Genomic DNA, 14,642 nt, shown 5'->3' with positions numbered 1-14,642 from the left:
TATTATTATTATTATTATTATGAAATAAGTACTTAGCATTACATTCTGCCAAACTAATTATATTTTCAATAGGAGTAACTATGCACTTAAAATTTAGACCTGAAGTAGCCAGTAACTATTACTATTACAAGAGGATGAAGACTGCCATAGTTAACTGAAAAGATTGCCCTGTGAAATTATCAAGCTTGTAAACATTCGCTGTTGGTTTTGTTGTAAAGTCACCTTCTATCTAAACAAGATGCTGATTTTTGGCATCAAGCCAGTATACTATAGAGCACTCAATTTATTTAAAAAGACAAACAACAAAAACAAAATGCCCTTCAATCTGATTGATTTATTTAATAGTATTTGGTTTCCAGATGCTGAGATAGAATGAGGGAAAAACAAGACAGACAAGGTTAGCACATGCTTTTATTTAGACATGCGGATATTTTGAATCATCCTGTTTTGCATGTTACAAATCCTTCTTGAGTAGTATTTTTTTCGACATTAAAGAAAAACAAAACTATGTAGTTGATAATGTGTCTGCTCACTCTATTTACATACTGGCACCTGGATGTGTTCACATTTGTCTAATACCATCACTCAGTTTTTAGTCGCTTTTTTCTCCATTCTTTCAAATGCCTGCATTTTCTATATCATTGCAATATATTTAACAGATTTTTGTGCCATGTTCATTCATCATCGTCAGTGCAACGGATTTTAAATTCACCAGACAAGTACCCATCGATCGTTTCTTTCCAGGATAGACACTGGGAAAAGTGGAAGGAGTGAAGGACGAAATAAGACTCCTCATGGTAAATACGAGCTTTACACTGTGAATTGTTAGTGAAGGGAATATTTTGAATGAAGTGGGATGTGATAAAGAGTAGTTTTGGATGTTTGATTCGATTATTGATAGAGCTTTATACATCTCATAAACCATACACTCTGTGATACATACTACATACATTCTGTATCTGTTAGTGTTGTGGTGTTGCAGTTCAGTAAAGATCAAAGTGAAATAACTTACACATACATACACACATACACATGCATGCACGCAGACACGTGCGTGCACACACACACACACACACACACACACACACACACACACACACACACACACACAGACACTCATGTTCATCTGAAGCATCTGATGCCTGCTGACCTTCACCCTCAGCTTCTCATTAGGAGCTGAACCCAGTCAAGAACTGGAACTTTCTCCCAACAAGGACACACACACACACACACACACACACACACAATGAGAATATGGCTAATGAAAGGGTTCCAATTTACCTGATTCTCTCTCTCTCTCTCTCTCTCTCTCTCTCTCTCTCTCTCTCTCTCTCTCTCTCTATCTTTTTTTTTTTTTTTTTTTTTAAACAGCCAATTATAGCAAGTGATCTGTCATGCAGGAAATAACTGTGTCTGGGTAATTACCCTGCGAAGAAAACATCTTGGAAAAACAACACGGACACAAATAACACACCCAAAACCATCAAATTTAGAGACTGAGAAGTGTTCTTCCTGCAAAATCAGTCTAGATAAAGTTTAAATGAATTACATTACGCTTAAGACACATTTAAAACAGCCCCCTGAAGCTGTTCTTCTTCCCAATGATGTCTTTTCGGTTGATTTATGTTATGTGTTAATGCAACAGTTACTTTTTTATTTCAATAATATGTTGATATAACCAAGCTTTCCTTGAAGCAATAAAGGAATATTTAGAATCTTTAATTCTAATATTTTTCTACCATATCTGCAGCTTATGTGTTATTTCCACACTCACACATTTCCAAACATTTCCTTTCACTGAGAAGAATTGGCGGTTGTTGGGGAAAGTGTTGGCTAAATTATCACCTTCCTACAGTGTATACGAAATACCTTTATTATGCGAGTTTTTCAGTGCAGGAAAATGTGTTGACATTGTTGTCTGTTGCAATCACACTGAACTGACTTTTTCAAATCTCTCGATATAAGTTAAAATCAATTTTGTGCCAGTGGGAAGCATGAGTCATAATATGAATCAAATACACCTGGCACCAGATTAGTTATTTTGTTTTGGATTTACTGACATAATGTAGAATGGAAGCATGGTATTGGAGAAATAGTGTCATGGGGAGAATTGCCAAAAAAAAAAAAATATGCACTCACCCTTACACTGCCCAGGTGGCTATAAATGGCACAATTACCTTGTAATTACAGAGGAAAACTTTCTGATGTCTATAGCAATAAGTAAAAAGATTCAGATCAAATATTTAAAATACTCTATACGTTAAAACTGGCAAGGATGTAATGAATGGATGCCATTTACAGAACATAAAGCTGCAATATAGTTCAAAGAATGGCATATAGATTAAACAAATGAACAAAAGCTAGCATAATTCTATTAAACAGCATTGTTTTATGTTCGTATAAAGCATCAGCATTCTTTTCTGGAAGTATATAATGGACAGTGTGGGACAATGTAGGAGACACACAGCAGAAATATGTCTTTACAAAAACTCAACAAAGATTTCTTTGAGATTTAATAGAGAAATATAGGAAGGTTTGTTTTTTATGAATGAAAAAAGTATGAATCAGTATAAATAATATTACAATATTCATCTTTTATGTTCCTGTGTTTCTGCCTTGTTTTTGTGTGACAGTTTTTCCTCTTGAACCTAAATCTGTCCATGTGTACTGGTTTTTCATTCAATGTTTTAGTGCTGAAATGTTGTACAGGGATTGTTCTCAAAGAGAACCATTGCTGTCACACTGGACTGAATAGAGTTGTTGAACCGTATTCTTTTGGAACCTGCAGATCTAAATGATGGTGTCAGTGTGTGTCTGTACTTGTCTCATGTTTTAGTGAGATATCGGTCATCAGGTTATTGAGTAAAGAGAGAGAGTTGGAGCTCTCCCATTGTGTGATAAATCATGATGGGATCAAAAGCATGACATTATGCTATGATGTTAACTGTCAAATTAATTCCCAGTGCCTCTCACATACTTTATGTAAAAAAAAAGATGGGAGAGAAGGGGAAAATAGGATATCAAAGCTTAGTATTTTAACCATCTGGTAACAAAAAAACAAAAACAAATGCTCAGCAAATCTTTTTTTTTTTTTACTTCAAGGACTGAATCACAGTATGATTTCAACTCTAAATAAATGGCCAAGCTGTTTTCGAAGCTCCCTCTCAGATTTTATGTTCACTTTACAGCAGAAGGGATGAACTGTGGGAAAGAAGGGACTTGTCTGATTTATCTCACCTTCACAAATGGAACAGCACTTTTCCCCGTCTGCTCAGTCGTGATTCATGTGAATGAGATGCTGAGGAAAAGAATAGAGCGAATAGACAATGTAAATTGCAAACACACTGATGTGCTAAACAATAGAGACTTTGAAATGGAAAGAGAAGGAGACTAGGAGAGCAGCCTGTACAGTCTGCTGGGAACAGGTAGTGTGCATGTGGGTCAGCACGTTGCATCATCAGCAGTTCTCACAATCTGCCCGAGCACTCTGGGAGGGGTAAATCTCTTTGGCTTTCTCTCTCTCTCTCTCTCTCTCTCTCTCTCTCTTTCTCTCTTTTATTATTGCATGAACTTTATTATCAAGTACCATTGTTACACACTAATAATAAATACAAACTAACAATTCAGACAAAATTGACCAGCTGGACAACTTTTTCAAATGCATAAGCGCTCATCTAATTCATATTACAGGGAGCAAATTCAGCACATCTTCCTTTTTGTCTGTGGCCAGTTAAAGACTGGCAAAATCTATGGCTAATTTTTGCAAATTTACCTTTTTCCTCTTTAGCCTTAAATCACTGTATTTCAGGGGGTTACACCTGATGTTAGTGTCTCTATCACTTAAATCACAACAAGGTTCAGTGTGTTTTGCATTCTGAGATGCTTTTCAGCTCACCGTGGTGCTTTTTTATTCGAGTTACTTTAGCCTGACCAACCGGTCTGGCCATTGTACTCTGACACTGTTTCATAAACAAGCCATTTCTACCCACAGAACCACATTGGATGTCTTGTTTATTTCACTATTCTCTGTAAACTCTAGAGACTGTTCCGCATAAAAATCTCAGGAAATCAGCAGTTTTGAAAATAATCAAATCTGCCTTTCTGGCTGAGGCAACCATGCCACAGTCAAAGTCACTGAGATCGCATTTTTTTCCCCCTATTCTGATGTTTAATGTGAACATTAACTAAAGCTCTTGGCCTGAATCTGCATGATGTTATTCTGCCACATGATTGGCTGATTGGCAAACTGCATGACTGAACAGAAGCAGGTGTTCCTATTAAAATGACTTGTGAAAGTAAGGATACTGTTTGTGTGTGTTCGTGTGTGTGTGTGGGTGCGTGTGATTGAGTGTGGGTCACTGGCTTTGCGTTAGATTTAGAGTCTGTAATCTGGTATGTATTAAAAAGTCATTTATATCTGGTGTGTATTAAAAAGTCATTTATAGCTTGTAAGCAATATCTGCACCCTGTAGTACAAAAAAAAGCTGAAAGCTGCATTTTCCCCAGCAAGATAACAAGTCTTCTAATTTTCCCACTGTGTAAAAATGGGTTATTTCTTTTCCCTCTTTCCCTTTCTCCCTCTCTTTTCTGTGCTCACTTTCTTTTCATTTGTCTCTTTGGCCCACTTTCTCTCTTTTTTTCAGCTTTGTGCCCATGAGGACAGAATTAGCTGTAAATGACTGCAATGTTGGCTGTAGTAAATGTTTTTAATTGAATACAAACACATCTACACTTACTTCATCTAATTTGCAAAGATATGGTACTGATGGAAAGCTTTGGGCAGCTGCAAAACATATGGGGAAAAATACAATTTAAAGGTATTCAGAATTCAAAGTCGTAGTCAGCAATTTTGTTAGGAGGCGAGAGGGATGAAAGTGGCTTTGATAAATTAATTCCCCAGGATAATAGCATCAGTACAGCTGGAGAGTGTGGGATATCACTGAAGAAGAGGCTCTGTTATGCGACTCTTATGTGCTTTTTCTTTCCTGATATTTTTCAGCTAATTTGGCCACATCATTTACATTTTACTCGTTAGAAGTGTGTGTGCTCTAAGGGAATCATTATGGATGCAACCTTGCAGCTGTCTTGTGGAAGTCCCCCCCCCCACCTATTATCTCTTTCATCTTTCATTTGCCCATATAGTACGAGAAGCTGGAGTAATTGTTGAACTAATTCGGCATGTTCAAATTGAGTATAGATATTCTGGATTTGGTAAACCTTCCATTTATTCTCTCATTAAGGCACTCACAGTCAAATTGTATAACATTCACTGGAGTGCTTAATATATTTAAATTTGTGTTGTTCTTTTGTGTTTAGAAGGTGTTAAGATGTAATCAAGGCAAGGTTTGAGCAACAAATGAGTTCAAATGATATGCAGTTTTTGTGCTGTTGAATATGTAACATATATAAATATAGAATTACACCATGTTAGGCATGGTTGAACACAATATTTTACTCATGGATAGACAATTTCAAGGCTATAAGTCTAATATAGGCTAAAATGTCAACTGTGAGTAATGAGAGTAAAAGTTTTAATGTGTGTGGCAGTAGGTCTATAAATGTTTAACTTTGCTTTGAGAAAACATTTTAGATAGTTACTATTGCACCAAAAAACACTTTAATATATACCAAATTCCAGCATTCCACTGCTTACAGACAAATAGCTTAGAGGGAGTGGTAACTCAGTGGTTAAGGTGCTGGGTTACTGTCCATAAAGTCGGTTGGTTCAAGCACGGTATCGCCAAGCTGCTACTCTTGGGCCATTGAGCAAGGCTCTTAACCCTCTGTGCTCCAGGGGTGCGGTATCATGGCTGACCCCAGCTTCCAAGCAAGCTGGGTTACGTAAAGAAAGAATTTCACTGTGCTGCAATGTATATGTGACAAATAAAGGCTATTCTATTCTAGTTCCAAAATTCCTTTTAATTATTTTCAATCGATTGGCGACTTTGTTGGTGAAGTTCAAAGTTACACAAAGATTTGCACAAGGAATTATCTCTGTGGATAATGTCAGTTGATTTTGGTGCTTAACTTGATAATATCAAAAGTCTAATGTTGTAGGCATGTTGTGCCTAAGGTGTTTGACAGTTATTTTGATTTGGATGTACTGAAATAATGTAGAATGGAAGCATGGTATTGGAGAAATAGTGTCATGGAGAGTATTGCCAAAAAGAAAAAGAAAAATGCACTCACCCTTACATTGGTGTAAGGGCTATAAAAAGCACAATTGTCTGGTAATTACAAAGTACAACTTTCTGATGTTCACAGCAATAAATAAAAAGATCCAGATCAAATATTAAAATACTGTATGCTGTAAGTACTTGCAAGGATGTAACCAATAGACACCATTTACAGAGCATATAGCAGCAGTATATAACAGGAGAGGGACATTAAACATTAAGAACATCGACATTCATATGCAACTTCTATCCTTTTTTGTGTTTGAAAAACACTATACATGTTGGGTAAAGTGTTTGACAGGCAGTAGAACAAAATACACAGTATAACTAATAAAACATGCATAGGCACAAAAAAGATCAAAGGTCCTAGTTCTGTTCTCTTAGCTGTAATTTAGCAGTAGTGTGCAAATTTTAATCTTTCAAAATCTTAATTACATAGATAAAAACCGATGCAAGCCAACAGGGCAATATACATTTACAACAGGTATTTTGTGTGTGTGTGTGTGTGTGTGTGTGTGTGTGTGTGTGTGTGTGTGTGTGTGTGTGTGCATGCATATGAATGCAAAATAAAGACTTTTACCCCAAACAATTCTGACAGAGTCCTAAAAAATTAACTTTGTGACCTGGAGATGGGTGCAACACAAAATCACATTTTCATATGTTCTAAAACAAGTAGCTTGCACTAGCATTTATCTACCAAAGAGGGGAAACATTCAAAATTTTACACTAAATAGCTTAAACTGTAAGTATATTCTAGGCTTTGGAGAGCAGCTGACGAGAAGTAGTGGGGAAATATTATAATATATTTATTTTTATTCCTGTAATTGGACAGCTTTCTCTGAAAATAAAAAGCAAAACTTGTTTTGGGGGGAAATGCATTTCCATGCTTGTCTGAACTCGAGCGCAAAAGTCTGAAACAACTTGAAAAGCATTTCTTTATATTTTTATGATTTTAAGCCACTACAGCACTTTCATATCAACAATCTTTTTCCAACAACTTTGGAAGTAGTTATTATATCATAATCTGGAGAAATTTTTAACCATATTTAAATAACCATTTTTCTAAATATATGTCAAATAAAAAAAAATGTCAAATAGTCTCTACGCCAAGAAGCAATATGCCATTGCTTATGCTGGTTTCACCTTCATTCTCCAATGTATTACACATGCTATAAACATGGACAAAATATGACAAACTTGTGTTTGAAGCCTTGGGCTAAGTTTTTGCCCTCAGCCCCTTAGGTGAATGGCTAATATTCAGGACTGTGGATCTCTAATAGAGCCCTGTGTCCATAGAGGCTGAGACAGAGTCTTCTGGAAAATCAGTTGAGAGAAGTCAGGGCATGATGAATGGATGGATTGGAGGGAAAGAAAGATGCAGTGGACATTAAAATTCCATCTTGAGACCTGTCACCTCTCTCTGTCTTTGATAGGCAGAAAAAAAGATTCTAGAGCACATGGATAACATTAAACAAGGCAAGGCTATCTCTGTGAGATCACAAAAGTACAGATTCCATTTACCATCAGGCTGCACATACAATAAATCCCAAATTGCAAGTTTTTTGCTCATTATTATACATGACACTGACATAAGCCTGACCAAATGCTGCTAGATTTGATAGTCATTAAAATTAACAATATGCTCTCTTGACTGACAGGATTTGAGTTGTGTAAAGGCCTCAAAATGATATCCAGTAATTTTCTGTTATTCAAATCAGCCACTATCTGCAGATCCAGTGTCATCTTCTATTAATCACATTATAAATTTCAATCTCGGTATTACAGCTGTGGAACATATCCATATTCTTTTTGAATTTCATGTGGCATCTCAACATCCAGTCATTCCGCTTCTTTTTACTTTTGCCTACGTTTTCGAAATGAACATAAATTCGAAGAGGCTTCTGTTATTGTCTATGCAAAAAATAAGTATTATTTCAATGCAAAATTTATGAGCACTTCATATGAATGCTAATAGGCTCACTTGACAGATCCCATATAATTCTTCAATTATTCATGTATTATTTGAAAAAAAAAAATGTTGTTTAATTATTGAGTAATATTTAAGCCAGACTTTTTTTTTGCGGGATTCTAGAGTTTCAAAAAATTGCAGATTTTCTGACAAATATCCTTCCTTATAGAAATGCAATACAATACTAAAAAAATAAACTTGGATATACTTTACAGTAGTCTATGTGCAGCTTGTATAGCAGTACAGATTTACTGTGCTCTAAAAAATAACTCAACATACAGCCATTATTGTGTAAATACCCGGCAACAAACGTGAATAAACTCTAAGTGACATTCCAAAACTGTGTCCAAAGTGTCAATATTTTGTGTGAGCACCATTGTTATCCAGCACTGCTTTAATTCTCCTGTGCATAAGATTTACCACAGCTGCACAGGTTGCTGATGGGATCCTCTTCCACTCCTCCATAATGACATCACAGAGCTGCTGGATGTTAGACACATGACCCTTCTTCACCTTCCGCTTGAGGATGCCCAACAGGTGCTCAATAGGGTTCAAGTCTGGAGACATCTCCTCTCCATCACCTTCACCTTCAGCCTCCTCAAGGCAGTTGTCACCTTGGCGGTGTGTTTTGGGTTGTTATTATGTTGAAAAATTGACATTTAGCCCAGTTTCTGAAGGGAGGGCATCAAGTTCTGCTTCAGAATGTCACAGTACATGTTGGAAGGTTGCCAGCACTCATGCAGCCCCAGACCATAATGCTACCACCATGCTTTACTGTAGGCAAGACCCAATTTTGTTGGTACTCCTCACCAGGGCATCAACACACATGCTGGACACCATCTGAGACAAACATGTTTATCTTAGTCTCATCAGACCACAGGACATGGGTATAACAATTAATGCTCTTGGACAGGTTGTCTTCTGCAAACGGTTTGCAGGCTTTCTTGTGAGCCAGCATCAGTAGAAGCTTTTTTCTGGGAGGACGGCATGCACCGACTTGTTGCAGTGTGCGGCGTATAGTCTAAGCACTGACAAGCGGATCTTCTGCTTTTACAACCTCTAAAGCAATGCTGCAACACTCATGCATCTGTTTTTGAAGCCAGCTTCTGCACCTGATGCACAGCACGAGGACTCAGCTTCTATGATCGACCCTTGCGAGGCCTGTTCCAAATGGAACCCATCTTGGAAAACCTCTATAAGACCCTGGCCAATGTACTGTACCCTAGTTTCAGGGTGTTAACGATCTTCTTAAAACCTAGGCAACATTATTGCAGAGAGCAACAATTCTAATTCTCAAATCTTCTTTGCCATTAGGTGCCATGTTGAACATCCAGTGGTCAGTATGAGAGAATTGTACTCAAAAGTACCAAATTTTAACTGCTCTTATACAAGATACACAATATATATGTTCCTGTCAAGCAGACAAAAACATGAACATGATGAATAGGACATGTGGCTTTGCATGGTTAAATGGCATACAGCTGTTGTCACTTAGGGTAACCTCACTTTTGTTGCCAGTTATTAAGACAATAATGGCTGTATGTTGAGTTACTGTTGAGTAGTAGTCTACTAGTCTACTATATAAGACTTCTCTAAAATCTATCAAAGTTTCTATAGTATTGTCCTTTGTGAAGATATACAAAAATGGTTGCTGAAATGTGAGGTATGTACTCACTTTTTGTGATTATATATATATATATATATATATATATATATATATATATATATATATATATATATATATACACTGTATACTAACAGCAAAAGTCATAATACAAAGATCTCTCTTTCTCCTATTGCACATGGTTACGTGTTTGAGTAGAGGGATTAACGGTCAATGTACTGGCCCATTGAAAAATGTTACTTTAAATAGAGCGGGTGGGTTAAAGATGCAATAGAAGCATTTTTCTATCTTCCTGCTACTGGTCTATGTGATTTGAAATACAGATAGCATTTGGTCACTACAAAGCAATTTAGATAATGAACTGAAGTTAAAAATGCATTATGGAAATTGAGCCCTTGCCTAATACAATCTAGGTGCGGCTGTCTTGATGCTTTACTGCCTCTGCCATCTCAAGAATTTTGTGTTTTACCAGGCAGAGTTACCTTTAAACAAACGTTTTAAGACATGAATCGAAGGCAGCAATATGTCACAACATTGTCAGTATGCCTACAGTGTTAACAAAGTCTAACATCAAAAGGTCAGTTATAGCACATTGAATAATTGCATAACCATCTGCGATAATAAAGTGAATTTTCTCTTTCTGTTTTGAAGTTTCTTTTACTGAGTTTCTTTCACTTCAGGTAACTACTTCAGATAAAACAATTATAGCAAGTTTAATGCACAAGCTGTTCCCAGCCTCCCATTGTTTTCAGTAGTTTTAAAAAAATTTATGTACAATGTAGTTGCAGCATTGTAAGGTCTTTGTCTTTCCAAATAAACCCAAAAACATTTCTAAACTAACCAAGATTTACCATAGTGTTCAATGCTCAAAACACACAGTGTGATTTATTGAACTGGATAACCAGACCTGACATCTATGACTACGGTATATTGTAATTTTTGCTGAATAATAGTGAATAATCAAAAAAATTTAAGGAAGCATTTCTTTTTTAATTAAGGTCCTTAATGGCTTTGGCTTAATATATATTGTATTAAATCAAAATGCAATGTAAAAATGAATAAAGCAATGCTACCCTGCATGCAGGTTTATATAGTAAAACTCTCTCTCTCTCTCTCTCTCTCTCTCTCTCTATATATATATATATATATATATATATATATATATATATATATATATATATATATATATATATATATATATGGCCTGCAGCCATAGCAGAGGTATAGGATTCAGTAATACAATTAGCACTAATCCATATGCATTACTTTTTAAAACTGGCCATGTATTTCAATTAATACATGACTGGATTTTTTCCTGCCTCTGCATGCAACATATATAGTAGGGGTGTAAGAGTACACAAGATATAATCTACTTAACTGTTCTACTTATTTTAGCAGACTTTAAAAAATGTCTTCATGCCATTCATCCTTTATTAGAAGAATCCACAGCACTAGCTCCAAATGGTTAGCGGCTAATGCTAGCGCTTTAGCATTTTCATGCATGTGCAAAACAAATCGTATTTCAAGTATGGAGTGAGTAGCCACAGAGACACTGAGCTAAATCTAGTTTCTTTAATTATATCCCTGGCACAGTTGTGAAGGTTTAATAAGTTTAATAATTATTATTATTATTTATATATTTTATTTATTTATTATTTAAAAATGCAATCAAAGTGTGAGGCAAAGACTAAACAAACTAGTGGTAGTTCGCCACTTAATACGTTACTGAGAAAACTTTATTATATAGACCAGAGTATTGGAACACATGACTTTTCCAGACAAATGTGGTCTTTCCCCCAACTGTTAACATAAGGTGGGAGGTGCACAATTTTATAGGATAGTTTTGAATGTGGAACAAATACATATTTCCCTTAATTGAATCAAGAGACCCAAACCTATTCCAGCATGACAATGTCCCTCTGTACACAAAGCAAGTTCCATGAAAATATGGTTTACATGGGTTGGAGTGAAACATCTTCATTGGCCATTCTATAGAACTCTGACCTCAAACTTACTGAACACCTTTGGGATTGGAACACCCCAGGCCTCCTCACCCTACAGAAGTACCTGATTTTACTAACACCTTTATGGCTAAATGGGCACAAATCTCCTAAATCATACTCCAGAATCTAGTGGAACATCTTTTAAGAAAAGCAGAGGCAATTATAACAACAAATTGGGAAAAAATCTTAAATGGGATGTTAAAAAAAAACATGAATTTGTCTATATGAGTCCACAAATGTCAATATATTTTATGTTCTGGACATATTAATAAAGATTTCTGAATTGCTTCATCTTTTCCTTTTTGTACAATTTGTCTTAAAACTTGCATGTCTTATATTTGTTTCTATCATTAATGCTGACATAAGTGTTTGTGTGTGTGTGTGTGTGTGCATGTGTGTGTGTGCATGTGTGTGCTTCCACCACATTATAATGCCCTGTTCTTCAACCCTCCCCCCCGTATGCTTGCCTTCCCCTGTGAATCTGGCAGATAGCTGAGCACACAGCAAGGAAATCTGCAGTTTCTGCAAGCTACTGAAGAGTTGCATAACTATAGCAGTCTACTTGAAGAATCTTATCTAGTGCCAGAAATGAAGATCTGATTTACTCACTCTGCTTCTTTTTTCACCTTCCCCTCACTCTGACTACTTCCATCCATCCACAGGAGAAGCAATGGGTTCCTTACTTGTAGTGACAAATCAGGAAAAAGCTGATTCCATTTTAACCACCCACCTGGGGAAAGATGTCCTTGAGGGGAAAGAAATAAAATTTAATTTGAAGGTGTGTTTGTGGGAAGATCAATACATGGATACTGTAGAAGAAGAAAGAGACACAGACAGATTCAGTTTAGGAAGCTTTACTTAAGTGCACAACCAGCATAGTGACAGATGTATAGTACATATTTCAATGCTGTATTTAGCTCACATAGTGTGAAACAATAACGAGAATGCAAAGTGGTCTAACTCTGGTAGAATAAATGTAAAGACTAAAGGACAGGTCCAGAAAAAAAAGTTGACTCACGACACTAAAAAGAACAAAAGCAGCGTGCCAGAGCTGCTAAGCCAGCAGCCCACCAATGGCCTAGCATCATGGGAAATTTAAACTTGACAAACCGATGAGATGTCACCGTGCTGAAAACGTTATTTTTCATTTTACCCGCCACCACTCTCCATGGGGGGAAAGAGATCTTTATGGAGAGGAGGGGAACAATAACAGAGCTTAGAGGAGTGAAAGACAATGGGACGCAGCGAGGAAGAGTGGCTGCCAAAGTATTATGCTGCCTTTGTAATAGAATGCCACTTGTCTCCCAGTAGAGAGGCTGAGAAGTCATTTCAGCTCACTATCAGCTGACAAGCTGGGCTTGCTCTGCTCAAATGACGTATGACACATGTCCATGAGTGGGTGTGCATGTGTTATGTTTGTAAGGACAGCTAAGATAGCACACATTGTTCCATGTGACCCTTGGGGACAGGTCACCTGGTTGTAGTTCCGCCCGCCACAGGGTCATGGAACTGTCGCTGACATGAGTCATCTTTTAGGTTGACTTGAGCAACCAGATTGTGAATGTGTGATAAAGTGCCACTTATTCCCTGACCTGTGAGCCCTGCTGCATATTGATTTTTTTCCCTCTTTTATATATGTGGGCTCTAATAGCGAAATTCCCCAGGTGAAAGAGGTGGAGTAAATATTGAAGCAGTGGTGCATGAGAGCCAACAAATAGCTTAGTGGAAGCCAAAATCTTCAAGAATATGGCAGTAGAAGGGCAAATATAAATGCTAACATTATTGTATGTGGAAAATAATAGGTTTATTGTTTCAAATATTGTTTTAAATGTACATGCTACCTTTTTAGGTGTCATGCAACAAAGTATATGTATACATTATGGCCAAAGTCAGAATAATAATTACTATGCATATATATTAGTATATATTATCTCTGCTTTCTCATAAATATTTAAAATAAAATTAAATTATTAGGTACAAAAGAGGGAGATAAGAAATAAAGTATTAACATGCAGATCTGCTTTTAAAAAAAATATTCCATAATACTAAATCCATCTTAAAACATTCATAAATATGGAACTATACTTATATAATAACAATAATGATGATAAAAAAGTATTAATAATATTATTATTATTATTATTATTATTATTATTATTATTATTATTATTATTATTATTGTTACAGTATATATTAATTTTACTTCTTAATTGTTATTAGATTGATGTAATACCCTGACAAAACACCTGTTCTTCTTCCATTATAATTAATATGACTATTTCAATGAGCAGAAATTATACGCAACTAGTCATTTAAAAGCAGACAAATCAATAACTGCTTAGCACAGAGGGAAAAGTAAATGCTCTAAGTTTATAGGCACAGGTATATCATGATGTTCAGCTTTGAACTAGTGGGAGCACCTGCGGTGGGTAGATAGAACGCTGGATGGATGAACTCAACCCACTCTCAACCTCACTCCTTGCAGAAAAAGTGGGCTCAAGCAACACATTAATCTGCCCACAGACAATATCCATCTGTCGCCTAGGCAGAGCCTCAAGGTGTTGGCACTACTCTGTGTGTGTGTGTGTGTGTGTGTGTGTGTGTGTGTGTGTGTGTGTGTGTGTTTATGTATGAATCTCAGTGCCTGTTGCAGCACTACTTGTCCCTGTTTGACCCCAGAATCTACATAGCAAATCTAGATATGTCTTGCTCTCAGATACAACATAAATATGCTTTCTGTCTTGAATAGTTAATGTCTCAATTTCTTCCCACCACTTCAAGGGTACACTTGCAATCTCAACTTACTCTGGTCTATTTCACAAATTCTCTCCCTCTCTCTTGCTACATTACATTACACACCCTACACTACA

This window comes from Silurus meridionalis, chromosome 6 (assembly GCF_014805685.1).
Source record: "Silurus meridionalis isolate SWU-2019-XX chromosome 6, ASM1480568v1, whole genome shotgun sequence".
NCBI classification, from domain to species: Eukaryota; Metazoa; Chordata; class Actinopteri; order Siluriformes; family Siluridae; genus Silurus; species Silurus meridionalis.
Note: the sequence above shows the minus strand (reverse complement) of the source record.